We start from the raw sequence: 19,952 nt of genomic DNA on the forward strand, positions 1-19,952 counted from the left end.
ACAGAAGTGTCAGGTGGAACCTGGCAGACTTTTGGCTAGGGGACATCATCCATCAAGAGTGAGGCATTAGGGACTCCTGGGTGGCTCAGTCACTTAAGCATCTGCCTTCTGCTCAGGTCATGATCCCAGGGTCCTGGGATGGAGTCCCATCTAGGGGCTCCCTGCTCCGTGGGGAGCCTGCTTCTTCCTCTGCATGCCACTCCCCCTGCTTGTGCTAGCTTTCTGACAAATAAACAAATAAAATCAAAATCGAAGAGTGAGGCATTGGACCTAATAGCAAGGAGATTAAGTGAAAGGCCATACACTCATCAGGGAGACACCATCTCCTAGCTCTCTCCACCCAGCTTAGTGAACCTGGAGCCTAACTTATAACACCATCACCCACGCCTCCCCCATCAGTCAGCAAGTTCCATCCTCACACAGGGAACTCCTAATAAGCTTTTTATGGCACACTCTTAAATACATATTTGAGGCCAGGGATCACCACACATGTGAGAGAAGCCTCCAACGTGAAGTATAAAGACCAGAGCAAAAATGAGAGTGATTTTTGAGGTAAATAATGCAGGGGTAGGATAAAGATTATATAATTAGTATACCAGAAATTATTACAGTCATGAAACAAGAACAGCATACTATTTAAAAACAATAAAATAATCGCCAGGGATCCAAAATGAGTTTGTGGACATTGAAATATAAAAGCTGAAATAGAACTTTTTATTGATAAATCTAAGCAACCTCCTAGAAAATAGAAGAAAAAGACAGCAAAATAGGCAATAAGAGAGAAAAGGTAAGAAAATTGCAGGATTAGTCAGGAAGGCCTAATATGTGACTAACAGGTGTTTCAGAAAGAAAGAATGGAAAGAATGTTGGGAAGAAAGCTTTTAGAGGAAAGATAAAATACTGGTTTTGAGAACTCAAGCATGTCTTCTGATTGATCTGACCATGTAGTGCTCAGTACAGTGGATTCTAAATGATGTAAATTTAAGCAATTATGATTAAATTTCTGGGCTGACCTTTCCAGAGAGTAAAAATAAAATGAAAAGAGCAGAGAAACTGCTCAGACACAAATACTCAAGGATCAGAATATATTAGCTCTCTCAACAACATTGCTAGCTTGAAGATACTGAAAGCCATACCCTTGAATAACTCTATGCCTAGACAAGTTCTCAATAATGTATAAAGGTAGAATAAAATTCAGTTCCAGGAATGCAGAGTCTCAAAGTGCCTCTCGTGCACTCTTTCTCAGAAAGATTTTGGACAATGTGCTCCACTAGAAATTAGGAGAACAAGGCAAAACCAAGAAAGAGGTGGTCTTTAAGACTCAGAAAACAGGAGGAGCAGTTCAAGGGAGGTCAGAATGGTGGCCTTGTTACAGGCTCAGCGAGCAGTGAAACTCTTTCAACAGAGGTCTCTGAGTGGTGGTAGGGGTGGAATCCAAAGATTATATTTAACATTGTGGAAAGTTATATTGAGAAATTCTTTGAGGGTGTGGAAAGTCTTAGCAATAGGTACAGAGAAAACTAAGTACATAGATAGCATTCAGTAGCTCCAGGAGGAAAGAAATCATACAAGAGTGGAAATACTATCATACTAATCGTTGTACCTACTTGGTCTGATAGCAGATGATGTTCATTTAATCGTAATAATGGAATTACAGAATGATAATTTACTAAAACTGATGATAAAATGCAATCAGGAAGGTGGAAGGAGGAAGATAGTGGTGTCATGTGGGAGAGGAGGAAGTGGAAGGTTATGACGGAGGGTGATATCATCATATACTATAACTGAAAGTCAATAGTTGTTGCCTAAATCTCATAAATCAAAAACTAGCGACATAAATAATGAGTCAGGAATGCTTCGAGCTGTTAGTTACATCAAGGTTGATTAACAGTGGTTTAGAAAAATAAAATTTCGTTTTCTTCACTTTAAAACAAAAGATTTGAAAGTTAGCAGCTGCTTCTGGTGCTCAGTTTCAGCATCTCTGAGATTCTCTTGTCCTTTTTCTTGCGGACACAGATGATCCCTTCAGCTTCAGCCATTATGTCTATGGGTAAGGCAGTAAGAAGGGGAAAGAGTTGGTGTGAGCCTCAGCAATGCCATGTATCAGGAAAACAATTCCAGCACTGATGTTAGAAGCCTCCAGGATGCCTTCCTGCCCTTGGCCAAAACTGGGTCACACAGTCACCCCTCTCTGCTAGGGAGGCTTTAAAAATACGTATCTAGCTTTCCCAAACTCTAAGGTGGGGCAGGCAGAAAGAAAAAAAAGAGAAATGTATTCTGGGTCAGCCAATCAGCATATTATTTAGAAATATGGAAGTAAATGCTAGAATTTTAAAAAAGAAAGCTCATAAAAATAGGTTGTCTCTTAAGAGTGGGATTGCAGGGGCGCCTGGGTGGCTCAGTAGGGTAAGCCCCTGCCTTCGGCTCAGGTCATGATCTCAGGGTCTGGGATCAAGCCCCACCTTGGGCTCTCTGCTCAGCAGGGAGCCTGCTTCCCCCTCTCTCTCTGCCTACCTCTCTGCCTACTTGTGATCTCTCTCTGTCAAATAAATAAATAAAATATTTTTTTAAAAAGTGGGATTGGACCGTGGGGTGGAGTGAGGCATGGACTGCTATTTTTTAATAGCATTAATCAGTGTTATAGTCTATATTATTACTTAATTATTTGACTTTTAGAACTATGGATATCGTTTTATACACATATGTATCTTATGCACACGTCTCCATGTTTATACAATTTTAATCAAAATAAATTTTAAAAACAAAAAAGCAAACTGCAAATCATGTTCCCTCTTGCCCAGGGTCTTTGAATTTACTACTCTATCTCCCTAAACTTTGGCTGTCTTTTCTCCCTCATCTAACTAGTTCCTAACTGCCCCTCATCATCTCATCCTCAAGGAAGGTGCTCTGGCTCTCTCAGATTAGGGATTGTTATATTGGAAAGATACATTTCTCCATGATTTATCCATGTAGCAACATGCTCCTCTTGTAGAAAACACTCATCACAGTTGTAATTTCACATTTACTTGAGTAGTGTTTGATTATTGGCCAACCCCTTCCACTAGACTCTAAGCTCCAGGACAGAGATTATGCCTATTATAGGCTCATCATTGTTTCCCCAGGTCTCAACACCTTACCTAGCCTTCAGGAAATATGTGATAAATGAGTAAATGACAAATACTCTGAATTAGGTACACCCTTTCCATCCTACAATTATTCCATGGTCGTTCTGGGGACTTCAATTGAGAGAAACATCAAATTGAGTACTTTCATCAGGATTGTTGAATAAGGGGCGCCTGGGTGGCTCAGTGGGTTAAAGCCTCTGCCTTCAGCTCAGGTCATGATCCCAGGGTCCTGGGATCGAGCCCCGCATCGGGCTCTCCGCTCAGCAGGGAGTCTGCTTCTCCCTCTCTCTCTCTGCCTGCCTCTCTGCCTACTTGCGATTTCTGTCTGTCAAATAAATAAATAAAATCTTAAAAAAAAAATGATTGTTGAATAAATAAGTTAATTCCAGGATTATATACGGACTACCTTCTCTATTCTAGGTGCTAAACTGGATTCCTCATTTAAGCTTCAGTGGTGCCCTATGAGATAGCTAATGATAATAGTTAAGAACGCTTTTGACAGCAAGTCAAAGAGAAGCCAGCTAGCAGGGGCTATTTACCCAAGCCTGGTTAATTCATCTTACATGACAAGAAGTTAGGATGAAAGAGGGGGAAGGAATTGCTGGCATCAAATTGGCAACTCCACTCTTCAGAGGTCTGGGTCAGTGTCTTTGTGCTTGTCTACCTCTTAAGTAAAAAGTATCATATCTTACACAACCAAACTTAAAAACAGGAAAAAAATAGGGCACTCTCTTCAGGCATGAAAGCCTTTCCCAGAATCCGCCATCAAACTTCCTCTTATATCTCATTGGCCAGCACTGGGTCACATGACCAGTATAACTCAGGAGCTGTATCCACCTTGCACGATATCAAGGAATCTCCATTCAACATTTGAACAAATAAGGGTTATTTTAGCAAGAAAGAAATGGGAGATTGGCCTTTGGTTAAAAAGTAAAAAAATATTAACAGATACCACAGTACTGATAGCTTCATAATACAGATGGTAAATTTGATGTTCATTTTAGGGGCACTTGGGTGGCTCAATCCATTAACCATCTGTCTTCTGCTAAGGTCGTGATTCCAGGGTTCTGGGATGGAGTCCCCCATCGAGCTTCCTGATCAGTGGGAAGCCTGCTTTTCCCTCCCTCTCCCTCTGCCTGCTGCTCTACCTGCTTATGCTCTCTTTCTCTGTCTCTTTCTCTATCAGATAAATAAGTAAAATCTTTATTTTTAATTGACCTTCATTTTGGATAATGTAAATAGCAGATCTGAGATTCAAACCTAGATCTGCCTTTTTCCAAAACCTGTGCCATGCCACTTCCTAGCCTTGAATATGAAGAAGTTCTTCCTGTATCAAAATGTGGTGGATTTAGTCAGGAATGACTTCATAGAAGAAAAACACTTTAGGCAAGGTTTTGAAGGAAGTAACACAAGTTGAAATAACACAAGGAGAAAATGAGAGGGTAGTTGTCAGGTATCATAGTAATACTGCTCTCTTCACTTTCACTTTCATATAAAAAGGCTTTTTCCACTGATCATCAGAGCATCTCTCCCTATTTGGGGAATGATTATGGCTTTAATGGTCTAAATGAACTATAAATAAACTGAAAAGAGGTGACATTTACCCAAGGGAAAATGCCAAAATGAGAACCCAGAGACCATGGCTGGGGCTATAGCAGAACAGAATGTTCTCTCTGAGATTTTTAATGAGGCATGCTCACTGTTGATGCTTCAGTATACTCTTGAAAATGTCTGAACCTGGAAAAATATATTCAAATAATTTAGTATCATGAGACTGTCCCTTCCCTGTTTGAAAACCTTCAGCAATTCCTCAGTACACATGGAGCAGTCTAATCTAATCTTATCTATGAATCGAGACCTACCCCAATCTAACTTCAATTGCCTGAATCCAGCCCCACTGGTCTTCTGCTAAGGAAACTCGGGTTGACTATGGTCTGATGTGAGATCTGCAGAGTTACAGGCTGGACAAAACTGTCCTCATCCAAGGCTTGGGACTCCAAAATCACGAGTATGAGCAAAGTCACAGACCAAGAATGAAAATCAGAAGGTGAGGCAAAAATGCCAGAAGGGTATTTGGAGGAAACTTAAGTAAGTGGGCCAAAAGGTGATATTAAAACTAGGCCATGGATCTAGGATCTCAAGCCAAGGCATATGCATGGGTAAAAGCCAGTTGGGAGCATTGAGTGTCAGACAGTAAAAAATTTAGGGCAAGCATCTGTAGCATTTGCTCGATGGGATGATTTACCTTTATTATCTTCCCTGATCTTGATACAGCTCCCTCCATCCCTTGCACCATATGATCTCAGTTCTTCCTGGGTGGCTCTGGCAGAAAGTCCTGACCTTTTCTCGGGTACTGAGGAGGTAGTAGGTAGGTCTCTGTGGCACATACTGCTCCATACTCTTCTCAGTATCCTAGGTTTTGGAGAAAACCAGAGCATAGTATAGTTTTCACTGTACTTCTTCCATCTCCACTTGCAGGGGTTCACGCAGAGATGTGCATGAAGAGAGGACGAGGAGATGACTAAGTCTAGATGGTCCAGCCCAGCAGCAAGGGGATGGTCATGGGCTCTTGCACTAGAGGAAAAAGCCATATAAAGGAAGGCTTCTGAGGCCATGACTGGTCCTCATGTAGTAGTTTCCATGTTAGAAGAGGGCAGATTGGCCAGGAAGAGAGCCCTATAGTGTTGTCCAATTCTGATGTTCTCCCTAATCCTTAGGGCCATTGCCATATATTATCAGGAAATTTCTTGAAAATCTCGAAGTGGCCTATAGCTCCTGTGGGATATTAGGTGTTAGAAGTGCCCCAGGGCCTTGCTTCATGTAGCCACAGATTAATAATATTGGAATAACCTGAGGGCTTATGAGGAATACAGAGTCTCTGTCTTCCTGAACTGAATCTACATCCTAACGAGATTCATATGCACATTAATATTTATGAGCACTTGTCTAGAGCATGGAGATACAGCTATGAATGGAAGCTGTATCTTCTGGGGGTTCAGGGCAAAGAAGTACAGTGACCCTTGAACAACACCGAGATGGGGGGTGCCGACCCCCTCTGCAGTCAAAAATTCATGTATAACATTTGTCTCCCTACAAAACTTAACTACTTTTAGCCTAATGTTGACCAGAAACCCAATAACATAAACACATATTTTGTATGTTACCTTTATTATGTACTATATTCTTTTTTTTTTAATTTTTTTAATTTATTTCTTTGACAGAGACAGATCAGAAGTAGGCAGAGAGCTGCTTCCTCCTCTCTCTCTGCCTGCCTCTCTGCCTACTTGTGATTTCTCTCTGTCAAATAAATAAATAAAATCTTTAAAAAAAAAAAAAGGCTTCTCTCGGGACGCCTGGGTGGCTCAGTTGGTTAAGCGGCTGCCTTTAAAAAAAAAAAAAAAAAAAAGAAGTAGGCAGAGAGGAAGGCAGAGAGAGGAGGAAGCAGGCTCCCTGCTGAGCAGAGAGCCCGATGTGGGACTCGATCCCAGGACCCTGAGATCATGACCTGAGCTGAAGGCAGAGGCTTTAACCCACTGAGCCACCCAGGCGCCCATTATGTACTATATTCTTATGACAAATGAAGCTAGATAAAAGAAAATGTCATTAAGAAAATCATAAGGAGAGGGGCGCCTAGGTGGCTCAGTGGTTAAAGCCTCTGCCTTCGGCTCAGGTCATGATCCCAGGGTCCTGGGATCGAGCCCCACATCGGGCTCTCTGCTCAGCTTCCCTTCCTCTCTCTGCCTGCCTCTCTGCCTACTTGTGATCTCTGTCTGTCAAATAAATAAATAAAAAATCTTGAAAAAAAAAAAGAAAATCATACGAAGAGTTAATACACTTATAGTACTATACTGTATTTATCCCAAAAAATCTGCATAAGATGGACATGTGCAGTTCAAACCTGTGTTCTCAGGGAGCAACTCGATAGTGGTTTGCTGTAAGCAAATTGTAACCAGTGGGCCAGGTCTGTTATTAAGGCAACTATTCCTCATCAAAACTCACTTGGGATCATCAATGGATGAAACTAATATGATGAATGGTTAATGGGAAACTTTAGAATGAGCTCTTAGGTGGTCGCCACCTAAACTCATTGATCAACCTTGGCATCACTAAAAGTTGAACAACCAGACCCTCCCTGCAGGTCTTCTAAAGTGCAGTACCACAGTCTACGGCATCCCTCTTGAGGTGTTATTGCCTAAAAATGAAGCCAAATCTTATTAAGCCTTAGGAAATAAGGAAGATAGGAAAACAAATTTAAGGACAGCCCAAGAAGCCAAATAGACAAATCTAGACTATTGGGGAGCCAATATGAAACAGACTTACTACAACAAATCAATGACATGAAAAAAGATTGTGGGATGGGGAGGGGAGGAATCTGCATTAAAATAGACTTAAAGGACAGATGACTAAATGTAATTTGCGGACCTGGTTTGCATCTTGATTTAGACAACTAACAGTTCAGAAATGTATGGGTAAATAGGTAGAGATGCAATGACATATCTGAAATTTACTTTAAAATAATTCAACAAGGGGCACCTGGGTGGCTCAGTGGGTTAAGCCTCTGCCTTCAGCTCAGATCATGGTCTCAGGGTCCTGGGATCCAGCGCCCCCCACCCCCGCATCGGGTTCTCTGCTCAGCAGGGAGCCTGCTTCCCCCTCCTCTCTCTGCCTGCCTCTCTGCTTACTTGTGATCTCTCTCTTTGTCATATAAATAAATAAAATCTAAAATAATAATAATAATAATAATTCAACAAAAGGGGGGAAAGAATAGATAAAGCAAATGTGGCAAAATCTTTTACAGTTATCCAGTTTAGGTAAATGGGTCTAAGAGAATTCATTGTACTGTTTCTCTACTTGTTGTGTGAATTTAATGTTTTTATAAGCAAAACTTTTGTTAAAAAAGCAAAAAAAAAAAAATCCAGAACTTAATTTCCGTATTTGTCTGACTAAAATGCTGCAGGGAAGGGAGCAGATAGGTGGAGGTGGGTATGGTGGGTTTTAAACAAGGCTTTCAAGAACCAGAATTTGTGGAACCAGCTGAGGTCTCCATGCTTCCTTGGCCCCTGAGTTGGTGAGAGCTACGGAAATCTATGTGTGTGTGTATGTGTGTGCATGCCTGCACAAATGTGTGCACATGCATTGGGGTGGGCACTCAATTTGAAAGTACGATATTTAAGCAAAATGATACAATTCTTTACTGGGAGTCAGTGAGTATAGAGCTAAGGGTGAGGTTCCTAAGGACCAGCTTTGCAGCCTGGAATTCCTTTCCCAAAGTATCAAGTGATGCCCGAACCAAGAAAGAAAAGGGAGCACAAAGAAACTGGTAGAGAAAACAGGTTCCCCAAAGCCAGGTAAGTCCTCAGAAACAAAGGAGCCTCACGAATTTCCAGGGGCACATTCATGGTCAAGCCCTGGAGTCAGAGATGAAGAGAATGAACACACAAGACTTGGGGAAAATAAGGTCAACCCATGGAGAATCATTTATTGCTAATCCCAGCTCTATGGACCAAGAGAGAAAGGACATCAGCTTAACTTTTCTCAGCCTTACCTTCTAACAGTCCTCTTCATCGACTCTGCTCCAGACTGCTGTGCACATTGTCTCAAGTACTCATGGAATTTTCCATGGGTATTTAAAGCAGTTTAATTTGAGTACCTCAAGACTGTCACTGTAGGGGCACCTGGATGGCTTAGTCAGTAGAACTTACAAATCTTGATCTCGGGGTTGTGAGTTCAAGCCCCACATTGGGCATAGAAGCATAAAGAGCACTTAAATATAAATAAATGAATTAATTTTTAAAAAGACTGTCAGTATGGGAATAGAAAGAAAAGAAGAAAGAAGAAAGGTGATTGCTCTTGATTCTAAGGATTTTAAAGAAAATAGACTTCTTAAGCTTCCACCAGAATCATAAATAGTCCAGAAGGAAGGATCCCCAGAAATTATCCTGGCATCTTAGGTTAGTCTTGCTTTTTTCTCATCCTGTCAGTTGCTACCACATATTTTCTGTAGGGATGGTGTGCTCAAAGTCAGAGCTGCCTGGAATTTTATGGAGCATCAGGCATTAATTACTAGACAATTCTCTGCTTTAAAAATGCCTTTGAGGGACACCTGGGTGGCTCAGTTGGTTAAGCAGCTGCCTTCGGCTCAGGTCATGATCCCAGCGTCCTGGGATCGAGTCCCACATCGGGCTCCTTGCTCATCAGGGAGACTGCTTCTCCCTCTGCCTCTGCCTGCCATTCTGTCTGCCTGTGCTTGCTCTCTCTCCCTCTCTCTCTGACAAATAAATAAATAAAATCTTTAAAAAAAAATGCCTTTGACATTTCAACAGAAGCAACTCATAAAAAGTACAATTTTAGGAGTTCTCTTTGTATTTTTGAATACGTAGGCATTTTTAAATAAAACAATGGTATATTCGTTATCTATTGCTGTGTAACAAACTGTCAAAATATAGCAGCCCCCAAAAAAACACATTATCTGGTGATTCACAGACCTGTACCCCTGGGGATAAAAATATATAAAAAATCATACATCAAAAATAAAAAAATTAATTAAAATTTAATTAATTAACTAATTAATTAATAAAAAACAAAACACATTATCTCACCCTGTTTCTGAAAGTTTGGAATCCATGATCAGGTCTGCTGGGTGGTTCTGGCTCAAGGTCTTTCATGTGGTTGTGGTCAAGCCATTCGCTGGGCCTGCAGTCATCCAAACGTTAGAGGATCTCTTTCCAAATTCTTTCACATGGCTGTGCCATGGTCTGTTGGATGGAGGGCTCAGTTACTTGCCATGTGAATCTCTCCACAAGGATGTCTGAATATCATCAATGAATGACATCTGGTTTCTCTTAAACAAGTGATAGAGAAAGAGAAGGAGAAGGAAACATCACCATCTTTTATAACCTCATTTTGGAAATGGCATGCCATTCCTTCTGCTGCATTCTGTTGGTCCACAAACCGATCTTGATGCAATGTGGGAGAGAACGAAACCAGGATATGAATGTGAGGAGGTGGCGATCGTTGGGGCATCTGAGATGCTGCCTTCCACATATGGGTAATTTTTAAAGCTTAGGGAAAAACAAACAAACTGGAAAAACAAGTGGACAGAAGACTTCTTCATTTATGACAAAGCTCTATGCAGTGTAGTAGGAAGAGGATGGTCTTTTCAATAAATGAAACTGGGTCAATAGGATTTCTAAATTAAGGAAGGAACTTGACCCCTTCACACAAAACAAGTTAATTCCAGGTGGATTGTACTTTTAAATGTTAAAAGTAAAACAACGATAAGCCTTCTAGAGGATAACACAGAAAAACACCTTCATGACCTTGGAGTAGACCAAAAGGAAAAAAAAAAGAGAGAGAGAGAGAGAGAAAGGAAAGAGGGAAAGAGAAAAAGAAAGATTTGTGTAAATCCATAAGACAAAGACAATCCAATGGGAAATGAGCCAATAAACTTGAATAAGCAATTCCAAATTGTGAATATTCAAATAATCAACAAACATAAAAAATAGATTTAAAGACTTGTTTTTAATAATTTATTAAAACAAAGGCTTGTAAAATTTTATACATGTGTGAGCACACTGTGTAATAAGTAGGTGTGCATAGGTCTTCTCAGAAAATTGAACAGGTTTTTTTTTTTAAAGATTTAATTTATTTATTTGAGAGAGAGAGAGAGAGAGCGAGCGAGCACAAGTAGGGGGAGGGGGAGAAGCTCAGTCCCAGGACCAGGAGATCATGACCTGAGCCGAAGACAGATGCTGTACCCACTGAGCCACCCAGGCGTCTCTCAAATCAATTTTACAGGGAGCTTAGAGCATTCTACAAGTCTCTTATAAAGAGTAGCTTTCACTCTGGATTATGTAATGATTAGATGTTCTCCACAATAATTGAAATCCTTTTTTGTTTTTTTCCTGGCTGATATATTTTACCGCAAGCATTTTCCCTTTCTAATTCCACTGTTTTTTGTTTCAGCTGTTAGCTGTGTCCCCCAGTTGGTAAGAATTCACCAGTATCCACCAGTCTACAGAATCTGAACTGAGACTAAATTTCTCTAGTTTAAAAAATAGAAACAGGGAGAATGGGCAGATTGGGAGGGAAAGAAAAGCTAAGGGAGGGAAAGTCTTGAGAGTGGAATTTGGGAGATAGGATTGGTGAGTCACCCGCGGCCTCTGTTGCCCTGGGGGCAAAATGCAAAATGCGTCCTTAGCCAGGTTCAGCCCACCATCCCTACCCACTCTGTTCCCTGCTCCAGGCATCTCAGCCCTGTGAAAGGAAGACACCCTGTCCCAATGAGGGGCCCCAAACCTGACCCCAACAAATTTCATGGTATAGATCGCCTTCTGTGTCCAACCGCGTTAGGAGCTTCCGTTTTTATTTTTGCTTTTTTTTTTTTTTTAAGATTTTATTTATTTATTTGAGAAGTAGTGTGCATAAAGTGAGAGAGAGAGAGCACGAGCAGGGGGAAGGGGAGGGGCAAAGGGAGAAGCAGACTTCCCATGCAGCGAAGAACACAACTTGGGGCTTGATCCAAGACAACTGGGATCAGAACCTAAGCCCAAGGGAGGCGCTTAACTGACTGAGCCATCCAGGCGCCCGCCACGTTGCGAGCTCCTTGTTGCCTCTGATAATAGGCAAACTAGCAGCCCTTGGGGGATTAGGCAGGATTCTGACAAGAAATGTATATTGCTGTGCTTTTTATCTATCTAGAATGACTACCTAAAGAACACAAATTAGTAATTGTCATAAAAACCTATAACTAGGGGCACCTGGGTGGCTCAGTGGGTTAAAGCCTCTGTCTTCGGCTCAGGACATGATTCCAGGGTCCTGGGATCAAGCCCCACATCGGGCCTGCTTCCTCCTCTCTCTCTCTCTGCCTGTCTCTCTGCCTACTTGTGATCTCTGTCTGTCAAATAAATAAAATCTTAAAAAAAAAAAAAAAACCCAAAACTAGAACTAGGATAAATGAGACCATACAGGGTGAAAATATTGCCAAACTGAAAAAGAGGATACACATTTCAAGAGCTTGTTTTAACGTGTGAAGAAAGCCAATGAAGTCGCTGCAGAATGCAGTTATGAATTTGACGTCAGGAGGTGTAAACCCTTCACAGATGGGAGTTTATGAAAGTATTGATTGAATGCTGTAAAATATATCTGACCTAGCCAGCAACTGAGAAAAACTGGAACTCAGCATGTGCAAAACAGGACTGGAAAAATGAAAGGAATGTTTTGTTGGGGTTGCCAAAGAAACCCCCAGAAAATTGCACTTTTTTCCCCCACCTAGGTTCTAAACAAGGAGAGAACCAAAATAAAGATTAAAGATGGAGCCTAGGGGCACCTGGGTGGCTCAGTTGTTAAGCATCTGCCTTCAGCTCAGGTCCTGATCCCAGGGTTGAGGGTTCAAGTCCCACATTGGGCTCCTTGCTCAGCAGGAAGCCCGCTTCTCCCTCTCTCACTTCTCCTGCTTGTTTTCCTTTCTTGCTGTCTCTCTCTCTGTCAAATAAATAATAAATAAAACATTTTAATTAATTAATTAATTAATATAAAGGCCAGGGACACCCGGGTGTCTCAGTTGGTTAAGTGTCTGCCTTTGGCTTGGGTCATGATCTCAGGACCCTAGGATAGAGCCCCACATCCTGCTCCTTACTCTGCAGGGAGCCTGCTTCTCTCTATCCCTCTTCCTGCTGCTCCCCCTGCTGTGTTCTCTCTCTCTGTCAAGTAACTAAATAAAATCTTAAAAAAAATAAAATCATCAGTGGTGTGTACAGATATGTGTACAGGTATGAACAGTACCCTCTTAAGTAGATCTATTAATGATGTCATTGAAAATTTAGATGGGATCAAGGAATTCTTGGTCATGGCAACTGTCACAGGAAGGGATTTGGTTTTACATCCTGTGCAGTATCAGCCTACATTGGTAAAATTCATTGTCTGATCTCTGATGGTGTCCTTGTAGAAGGGCAGTGTGAATGGCAGACTTGCTTAAAATCTTAGTCTGCGGTGGGACTATGTTCTATGTTCGTGGCACATACAAATGGAGGCTATTGAACTGTAGTAAAACACGACAACAAAAGCATGATATGTCAATATCAGAATATCTAATTTTATAAGTATCTTGGGAGTAGTTACTCTAAATATCAAAAAAGGAACCTACATTTGTACATAATTGTTTTCCATTATGAAACAGAATTCATCTAATCTCAGAGGATTCAGTGGAGTGGCACAATGTGAAATACAAGGGGTATGGTAACATTCAAGGATGTAAGGAAAGGTGAATGTTCTGTGGTTCTAATGAGAGAGGAATGAAATATGGTTCTAATGGAAGAGGTCATGAAGTTACCACCTACTACCTACTACGTACCTACTATGTACCTACTACATCCAGGCAGCCTTGTAGAGTCTCTTTTCACCCCTAGAGAATGTCGTTCTACAGGTTGGGGTCCCACAGCCCTTGGAATTCATGTTTGTATTAGTTAGGATGCTGAGTTGTAAGTATTTGAACTGGTTATGCCAGTGGGAATACAATATTAGGATCCAGGGGTCTCACAGGATCCAAAGACAGATGTGCAGGTAGGTCTCAGAAAGGAGCTGTGGCCCACAGCTGTGTGGTCACAGAGCTCAGAGCACCCTCTCAATGCCTCTCGTCTTGGTTTCTTTCTGATGGTCCTGCCATTCTTCTTTCTTGGCAAACTACCTTTCTTTGCTACTTATCCATTCAATGGCAGAAGATGGCTTCCACTCCACTCAAGTTTTTATGGTTGACCCACATGGGAGAAACCTGCTAACTCACTCTCCTAACCTTTCTCTCAGCCCCTCTCTCTGTCTCTCTCCTTCCCTCCCACCCCTCTTGCCTCTTCCCCATTCTAAGTGCCTAGGAGAAAAATATGATTGGTCTAGATTAGATCAGGTGTTCCCCTTATGGAAGGCAGGATCATGCAGGAGAAATAGTTCCCATTCCCCACACCCCCCACCCTGCCCCACTGATTTAGAAGGACTGGGCTCATAACCTAATAGGTATCTTCTAAAATGTGGTGTGGTGAGTTTGTGGGATTCTTCTAGCAAAACACACACACACACACACACACCACAGTTTCATGGCAAAACATTGAATCTTACTCCCTTTTCTACTTTCTGTCCCTAGCTCAGTGGCCTAGATGTTAAAGGAATACATGTAGTAAACCAGATGTGTATTCATTATATGATTGACTGTAAAAATGTACAGACCCTGCTTCCAGGGCAAAACACACACATATGAGTACATATGTATACACACATACATGCACACATGCATGCCCACATGCACGCACGGCACGGACACACACACACACACACACACACACGCACACACACACATACTGAATGAGTTATATCCCTCAAAATTCAATCAGAAGAAAGTAGTTCTGGATACTTTAGCCAGAAACCGATTTCAGTGGAAACATAGGGATAACTGACAGGATCAAAGAGGAATCTGAATATTCAGGCAAAGGAGGGACAGGAACTGGGGCTACTCTCGGGTTCTGAGTCAGCAGGCATGAATTGATGGTCTCCTCAAGATGCTGGCGCACCATTTTCTGCCCCTTAGCTCAAGATTCAGATTCCAGAGAGAAGACATCTAACTGGCATAGCTCTGGCCAAAAGGCCTCCTGCCTGCTCACCCCAGCATCATGACCGATAGACCCAACAAATGGCATCCACTGGGACAAGGGTAAAGGCCCCCACAGCAATATTGGGAAGAGAATATAGTCCCAATAGACCAAGCCGACAGAGGTTACTGCAAGAGCCTTTTGGACCATCAGGTGAGGTGCACATGGAAAAATAGCTGGCTGTTGTCCAGGCCATTCATTTTGCTTGCCAAAAAGTCTCTGGGAGGCCTCTTCTTGCCTCTTACCAAGGTACCTAGCTGGTACTCCATCCAGGAATGTCATTCCTTTTATCCAATATTCTTAAATAGAGTAGAGGAGTCTGGACCAATACAGCTTTGGTTGAGTTTGACTCATCCCTAAACATTTTGGAGCACCTTCTAAATCATGAAAACCAAAAAGAAAAGCAATGAGGGGAAGATGGGGTTTCTCTCCCTGGGGCAGCAGCGGGGAAACTTGAGCTGGTATTCAGTTAAAGCTTTAGTTAACTTAAATTGTTATTCAGGGTGTTGGATTTTATCAAATGCTTTTTCTGCATCTGTTGATATGATCGTATGATTTTTCTTCTTTAGCCTGTTGGTATGATGGGTTGATTGTTAATTGCTTTTTGAATGTTTAATTAACCTCGCATACCTAGAATAAATCCCACGTGGTTGTGGTATATGAAAATAAATAAATACATAAATAAATAAACTGTTATTCAACTGAGGGATGGGGAGTAAATCCTCAAAAGTGTATGGAACTAGAAGATGCCCTTGAGAGCCTCTCCAGTCTTCTGGATTTGGAGTTTTCCAGTCAGGTGATTTTATCTCAAAGGTTGGGAAGCCGAAGTCCACACAGTATTAATTTCCAGATCCTGGGGTATTGGACCAAAGTGACTGGCCCCCAGTATACAGTGATGCTTGTGGTTGGCTCAGCCACAGTGTGCCCGGCTTGTCCACGGCTGTTCTGGAACATGGAATACAGTGCCTGAGAAGAGCTCCATCTCAATTTGAAATCAGACCCCTTCCAGGCAACTTGAGTGCAGAATCCCTTTTATTAAAAAAAATCTTGCCTCAGGGTGCCTGGGTGGCTCAGTCAGTTAAGCATCTGACTCTTGATTTTGGCTCAGATTATGATCTCGGGGTTCTGACATTGAGTCCCGTGTTGGGCATGGAGCTTGCTTAAGATTCTCTCTCCCTCTCTCCCTCTACACCCCCACCCTGTTACTCTCTCTTAAAAAAAAAAAAAAAAAAATCATTCCTCCGTGGAATCTTTCCAAAACATTCGATCTAGTTTGCATAGAGACTCTCTTTGTTTTCTCACTCATATTTCCCTGATGTTCAAGTAAATTACTTCCATTACAAGGGGCAGAGACAGGTCTGGTGACAGAAACAACAGAGCGCTGGCATCCTTGCCCCTTAACTGAGGGGGTCAGATTCTCTTGGAAAGGAGCCCCCTGCTGTGATGGGCTTCCTGCCTGTTATACAGAAATACTGATAAGAGTTGATTCCAGTTGTTACCTTTATGGGTAATTTTTCTTAGGTACTATTTTATCGTTTCTAAAATTTTTGTGAGCTTATATTCTTATAATCAATAGGTTTTTAAAGGTTTATTTACACATTATTCACCCTCCATATATTTTTGATGTTTGTTAGAAATATAATAGAGATAATTTTCAAGGATTTTGTGGGTAAAAGAGACTTAAAAAATAGGAAAAATCTATTTTTTAAAAAGATTTTATTTATTTATTTGACAGAGAGATCACAAGTAGCAGAGAGGCAGGCAGGGGTGGGGGAGGAGCAGGCTCCCTGCTGAGCAGAACCTGATGCAGGGCTTAATCCCAGGACCCTGAGATCATGACCTGAACCAAGGCAAAGGCTTAACCCACTGAGCCACCCAGGCTTCCTGAAAAAAATCTATTTTTTTATAATGGTAAATAGAAGAAAGATTTTATAGATTTGTGGAGTGCCATTAGGGTTTGTCCTACATTAAGCAAGTCTCTATATAAATGCAATTGAGGTAAGAACCAACCATTATAAAACCCCTTGAATGGACCAATTAAGATAGTAGGGGTTTTAAAAAAATATTTTATGTATTTATTTGACAGAGAGATAGAGAGAGAGCACAAGTAAGCAGAGTGGCAGGCAGAGGGAGAGAGAGAAAAAGGCTCTCTGCTGAGCAGGTAACCCAATGCAGGGCTTGATCCCAGGACCCTGGGATGGTGACCTGAGCTGAAGGCAGATGCTTAACCAACTGAGCCACCCAGACACCCCAAGATGGTAGTTTTAAAAGTTACCTACATTCCATATATATATATATATATATATATATATATATACACATATATATACACACACATATATAATAAATATATAATATGTATATTTATATAAACATATATAAACACATATAAACATACATATTATAGATATATAAACATATATTATATGTTATATAATTATATAAACATATATATTAGATAAACATATATATTATAGATATTTAAAGATTTATTTATTTATTTTACCGAGAAAGAGAGAGAGAGAGAGCTCTCAAGCGGGGAAGGGTCCGAGGGAGGGGGAGGATCTCCAGCAGACTGCTCGCTGTGTGCAGGGCTCCACACAGGGCTCTATCCCGTGATTCTAAGATCATGACCTGATCCCAAACCAAGAGCCCGACACTTAGCTGACTGAGCCACCCAGTTGTCCCTATAGGATCCCTTATTTTTTTATTTCCTAATTTTTTCCTACAAAAGTAAAATAATTCATTTCAATGATCACTGTGGAAAGAAAATACAATAATCACTCATAACCTTAACCACCTAACTGTTGGCTTTTTTGTTACACGTTATTTTCCACTCTAGAACGTCAAACCCTTGAAGAAGCCTTGCCCTATTTTTAGCCTCAGAAGAGCATTCAGAACAGGCCAGGGAGATGTTCTTGTTCTCATAAGTGAGGCGTGGCGTCCATTCCTGACTGCCCTTGGCCAGGGGTTTCTCCAGAGACAAGCTGACTGTGTCAGGTGAGGGACATCTGTACCCTGGGGACCAGTAGCACATTCCCCAGAGATAAATCAATTCTCACTCACTAGACTAAGATCACTAGGGGCCACAAGGAAAGACTAAAGTCACTTATTTTGATGATTTTTATTTCCTTGTGTGTGTGTGTGTCCTTTGTTTCATGTCCTCTTTCAGAAATTTTATATGGATTACTTTAAGTTCTTGTATTCAGATGATTTGATATAATCATGTGAAATATTTAACCTACCATGTGGGATCCCTTTTGTAATGACCTAAATATCCAGGTAGATAAAATTTAACATGAATTTTTAAATTGTTTACATTTCTGTGGCAATACAAAGCGATTGGAAATAGGCCAAATATCCCCTCACCCAACTCTTTAATTATAGAAAGCTCTGGATTTTTTTGCTCTATAACCATTTTCTGAAACTATTCTCATACCACAGGACAATTATGTTTATTGGGATAACTTTCTGGTACTTTAGTGTGTTTTAGTACAGAGAAATTGAAGGGTAGAATCCAAACAAAACCTTGTTTACTTTTTCCACACTTCAGGAACCAGAGTAAATTCAGTCCAAAGAACCCTAGGGGAAAAGGGGGGAAAAGGAAAAGAATAAAAGGCTATTCGTTGTGCACAATTGAAATTAGCAAAGAAGCCTTTATTTACACTGGGCATTATCATCCTAATTAAAAAGGGTAAAGCAATACATCCATAATGATAGATAATTGTCCTCGAGAGCACTATTAATGAGATTTGATCATTAAGTGCTTGTGATAATCAAATGCATTTAGATGTTAAAAGAGTCAAATTCTGGGGAGCCTGAGTGGCTTAGTCATTAAGCGTCTGCCTTTGGCTCAGGTCATGATCCCAGGGTCCTGGGATCAGCCTCACATTGGGTTCCCTGTTCCCACTCCCTCTCCCACTCCCCTGCTTGTGTTCCCCTCTCTTGCTGTCTCTCTGTTAAATAAATAAAAGCTTTAAAAAAAAAAAAAAGAGTCAAATTCTTTGAGCTGCCCAGTTTTTGCAGAAGGAACATTACTGTGGGGCAGAGTACATTTTTCTGGGCATCCCCCTTGACAATGCCTTGCCTGGATTCAACGCGATACTATTTTTTCTGGAGTGCTTGTCTCCTGGTTAGATTGGCTTCAGGGAGCAAGGCCGGCAGCATTCCCCTGCTCTGGGTTAAGACTGGCTGGTCTGTCAGTCTGTCCAGGTGGGCAGCGGGCCAGCCAGCCTGCCTCTGTTTGCTGTTTGACCTGCCATTCCCTTGTTCCCATCTGTTGGCTCCTAGTGTGGGACACTGCTGTTAGGCTCTGGTTTTCTACCTCAGTGAGCATTCAACAGTTTGTTTTGATGCCATGCTTTTAGAACCAGGTTTAACAAAGCAAGGAGTAGAATTGTCTGCCTGGGAAGTCAAGGAAAATAGTGCCATTCAAGCATCAGCAGGGAGGTTGTTGCTACTATGACTGCTTTAAATCAAGGCAGGCCTTCTCCCTTCCATGCTGTTAGACCATACGCAATTGCTGCTCCTTAACCATTTTTGATCCAAAAACTGTCAGTTTTATGTGCTCAGCTTGATAGTGGAACTCCTGAGGTGAATGATGGCAAAGCAGGAGAGAACGGACATTTACTAAAGTAACGCGGTGTGCTAGACATAACTCACTTATGCCTGAAATCACCCCCGGAATTCAAGCTACATAAGGGCAAGGAGCATGCTCGTCTTATTCACCACTGCATCCCCATTTAAGCACAATATATTGCCCAAGAGATACTCACTAGGCAGTGGCATAAGATAGACTATGATATCAGTAACATGTGAATGTGAGTCCTCGTATATATGAAAAGAGATCAGTAAGGTGCCTGGCATATGAAGCAGCTGGACAAACATTAGGATGGAGAGATGGAGACTCAGAGAGAGGAACTAATGTGCCCAAAGGTAGAAATGCTCAACAGCAATGAAGGCAAATTGGAGCATACTTGGTTAAATCCCACACCCACATTATTTCCATTGTGCTTATACAGTTGTATTTCACATAAGTTCCAATCTTGGTAGCTCTTTCTGTTTTGATCCCCACAGTCCCCCAACCTCCAGCCCCAGTTCTTAATCATGTTACCAGGGAGCCAGAGGAAAGGCAAAGCAAGAGGTCTTGCCTTGGTTGCATTCCCCCTTGTCTCCTACTCAGCTTCCCTATTAG

This window comes from Lutra lutra, chromosome 4, assembly GCF_902655055.1.
Source record: "Lutra lutra chromosome 4, mLutLut1.2, whole genome shotgun sequence".
Taxonomy (NCBI): domain Eukaryota; kingdom Metazoa; phylum Chordata; class Mammalia; order Carnivora; family Mustelidae; genus Lutra; species Lutra lutra.